This window comes from Oryzias latipes, chromosome 15, assembly GCF_053564925.1.
Source record: "Oryzias latipes strain Hd-rR chromosome 15, Olatipes_Hd-rR_3.1".
Lineage (NCBI taxonomy): Eukaryota > Metazoa > Chordata > Actinopteri > Beloniformes > Adrianichthyidae > Oryzias > Oryzias latipes.
Genome location: NC_136251.1, coordinates 30,848,560 through 30,853,058, shown reverse-complemented (window position 1 = coordinate 30,853,058; position 4,499 = coordinate 30,848,560).

Below are 4,499 nucleotides of genomic sequence, written 5' to 3'. Positions count from 1 at the left end.
ACGAGCAGTGTGCTGATGGTGAGGCAACCTCTCCCTCGTGTTACTTCCAACACAATCTCAGAACTATGGAAGATGGCGGATTTTTATTCATAAAGTTTTGTTTAAATTACATTTTTTACATAGATCACAGTAGTACAAACTTAAAAAAACGACCCTTTCCAAAATAAAACAAGCAGACTTACACACAATTTGTCACAATCACACACAGATCAAGACATCATAAAATCATTTTTAGAATACATTAAAGTGTTGGAATCCAGTCCAGATAGGCATATCTGAGACTTCAGGTCACAAAGCACATGTTCAGGGCTGATAAAGCTGGAATAAATACATAAAAATATTGATAATGATACAGCTAATCAAGAAAAAAACATTGTTCATGATTAAACCAAAAACTAATCAAGATTAAGCACAGTTCATGATTGTGACATTTAGAGCTTCTAGAACAGATACAGGAGAACATCCACAACCTATTATGCAGGAACATCCAATAGGAGTACCACTCAGAGACAAAAGCACCAATCGCATCACTTATTTACAATAAACAGCTGTAAGACTTTAACAATCTTTCCTGTGTCTCCAATTTGTAACTTTGCTCAGCGCTTTGATTTCACTATAATCTTTTGCTGTTAATTCCCATCCCTGCCTGTTTATCCCTTTAGTTAAACCTCCACGGAAAATCTGTAGAGTGCTCTATAAAAATAAAAAACTTAAATAAAACACACTCCGATTGGGTTTCTGTCTCTAGAAGATGCACAAAAGAACCTCCACGCGTTATACAGAACCTTAAACATTTTCACTGAAGGAGAGACATTTTCTTACAAAATAAATAACTAAAACTGCCATTAAAGATATTGGCAGGTCTATTATTTGAGAAAAATGTATTTCTGAATGACAAAAAATATTCTAAAATTCAATTGAGTTAAACAAATGAAAAAGCTTAAAGTTTTTGTTAAAAATCTAAACAATCATTGGAAATCACAAGACAAAATAATAAATAAAAGCATTTATTAACAGTGCTAATTGTGTTAAATATAAGTTAATGAAGAAAAATGTCTTTTTACAAAAATCTTTACTAATCCGTTGGGCGTAATTTAATGTCATATTAAGGAAACTTGTGTTTAGCAATAAGAAAACTCTATACACCCTTTTGATAACCACGGTCCAAAATTACAGAGAATTTTGTTTCCCTGTCAGTCATTCTGTGGATGTTTCTCTAAACTCTCAGGGTCTCATCATGCTAAGAGATAATAAATTCCCTTAATTCCATTTTATCAGACTTAACTGGACTATGATCCCTTTAAATTGGCTGCAAAAGCAAGATGGCATCTTTTATGAGGTCATCAGGAGGAGCAGCAGAATTCCAACCAGCAGAAAAATCATTAGGATAAGTACCGCCTACTAAAAGACCGTCTTAAAGCCAACTGTGAAAATAAAAAGTCTACGTTGCAAAATATTGTTAGAAAAACAAACTATGTATTCAACAAAGGCTCTGGTTCAAACTTATATTAAGGCAAAAAAGTGAAAACTTTCCACATCAATCATCACACACTGAGTCTAAAATGAAATTTATTTTATAGCAACGATTAAAGATCACTATGGAGTTTATTATGTGACTCAGAGTTTCAGTAAATAGAAAAAATCTTTAAATGAGCTGAACTGCATCAAATCAACAGTTTCTGTTGCGCGTACAGTACTTGACGTGCACCAGCAGGTGGCACTGTGGGACCGCTGACATCAACAGACTGTCAGATCTGAAACCTTTTTTAATGCAAAAGTGTACTCCAGCATTTATATCATTGGTTGGATGACAAGGATAGATTAGGGATTATGCTGTTTGAGGAGCACTTTGGCAGAGAACATGATAATCTGGGACACTGCTGCTTATTTGGTAGCCATTTTTATCAGACATGTTAGGACAAAAGTCTGCAGAACCCCTGAAATGTGGGATTGGAGCTCTGTTTTTTCACATTTTCAGTCATTGCTGATCTCAGGAAATGAAACCAAAGACTGAATGTGAACTTTAATGACGTTTGCTGTTTAGTCAGATGTGATGTGCAACAAATTCACTCCAACCCCATAAAAGTCTCATTTCTCACGCCATGAAGCTTTAGGAACCAGATTGAAGGGAGCTGAACTGCTCGGTTCAGTCCTGCACGTGAAAGCTTAGCCTGGTAAAAGAATCCAGGCTCAGTGGATCCGCGGAGCAGCTGCTGCGTGTCTGCTGTATGGCTGTCCGCCGCTGGTACACCCAGGCTTTGATGGATTCATGACCCGTCAGCATTCCGATCCTCTGTCAGCTGCACCTCCTGCACAATGGTGGTGTTGTAGTTGTAGCTGGACAAACGACAGCTGCCTTCATCTGCTGCGCTGGCAGGCGATCAGACAGACCTTAATGATGAAATACAGATACTCAGGTTATTATATTAGAGAGTGTTCCAATGACTCAGTTATATCTCCTGCCACTTATTGATATCTGTCAAATATCCTCAGCTGGAGTCAAACCTCTGCTACCTTGTGCTCTGGCATGAGATGACAAAATCTTTCAGTCTGATAAGCAGTTGCACTCATCAGGGGTCTGCAACCTTTAAAGCTAAAAAAGGCCTCTTGGACCAGTTTCTTACAGACCAAAACCCGGAAAGTCCCACTTTCTCCATTTAGAAAAATATTCTTATTTTAAGTAATTTTTTTTATAAAATGCTTAAAATAATTCAATTATAACATTGTGATTTTTCTGTTATTTTGCTTTTGACAGCAACACATGTAAGTTCCTTTCAAAATAAAATAGACCAAAATAAGATCTTTGCAACTTTAAGAATTTTGCTTCTGAAGAGGAACTATAGGATAAAAATAGTTGTTTAAACGTATTCTAAGGGTAAACAACTCTGACAATTGGTCAAACCTTTTGCTTTTCTGACATGTATATTTGGAGAAATGGACTCCAACCACGACGCAGAACTAAAGGAGCCACGTGTGGTTCCGGAGCCTCGGGTTCCAGACTCCTGATTCAGATGAAGCTTGTGTTTGGAAAATGTCCAGGAATTTTGGAGCAGCTTTAATTTATGAGTAAAATGTCATCAGCTGATGGTAATTATGAAAAGTGTTTCTGAGCTTGTGCCTTCACACCTGTTTATATGAGACCTGTTTAATATTAGAAGATATTTTATGCCAGAAAGGATCATAACTAAACCTTCTTTATTTACCACACATTTGACTTTGAATTTAAATCTGCAGAAAAAGAAGCCTCCAGTCTTCTGGAAGCAAAACGTCAGACTCGCTCTGATCGACGTGGAGTTTTTTTTTACCCCCACAGCATTTGCACAGATTGCGTCACGCCGGTGCCTTTGCTAAACCTCTTTGGACACATGTGCTTAGGGATGCATTTTGTTGATTTTACAGCCAACACATGCGCTGTGCTGTGACACGGAGAACAGGAGTCGCCCAACTGCAGAATGAGCCTGAAAGCCAACAACTGTCCCACCCAACTGTTGTTGGGGATTCTGGGGCAGGCAGCTGATGGAAGAGCTTTGCAATGCTTTGCGGCAGAGAAAAATACAGCCTCTGCCTGAAATTGGCTGATTTGGTCGACTCTTTTTCTTTCTAACCGTTGCGTAGAAAACTCTCAAATGTGCTGTTATTATGAAAAAAGAAACCAACTTTGTGCTAAACAAAGCAGGAAAGGGAAAGAAGTGTTTGTTGATGTACATTAGAAAAGAAAAACCACCAACCTTGGTTTGGCCAATTTTGTGGCGTTATTTCAGCCTACGGCTGTTCTGTCTCCAATTACATCATTAAACTGGACAGAAAATGTTAGTTTGCTTTACATTATCGTGCACTCACTGCTGAGTTTGCCACGCTGGTCATTGGTGTGCAGGACGGCCTGGAGACATTGCTCAGAAAAAAAACCAATTTCAAGCCGACACAGGAACAAAAGCTCTGCTCGCAGAGATGTTTTCAAGTCCAGCTTTCACTTCCGCTACAGTTGGATGAGGTCAACAGAATCGAAGGCCCCACAATGATGTCATAGAGCATGATCTAACTCTGTGGCCAGATGACTGAATCATAGGCTTCAGTTTAAATTGGGAGTTGTTAACTGAACAGAGCTTCTCTATGTGAGTTTCTAGGGGAAGCTGAATGGAATGCGCCTTTGGTCATTTTCCCGCCTCTGGTTTATTTGAATTTGTCAAAGTCGGCATTCAAATTGGTGCTTTGTAGCAGTTTTTAGTGGCTAGGCTGCGTTTCCAGTTATTCAATAATCATTACGTTTTATTTATTTCAAGCAAAATGAAGAATTGAATAAGAAAGGTCCATCTAACCCTAACCTTATCCCATCCATCATTCCATCCATCCATCCATCCATTCTTCCATCCATCATTCCATCCATCCATCCATCTAACCCTAACCCTAACCCTATCCCATCCATCCATCCATCCATCCATCCATCCATCCATCTAACCCTAACCCTATCCCATCCATCTATCCATCCATCCATCGTTCCA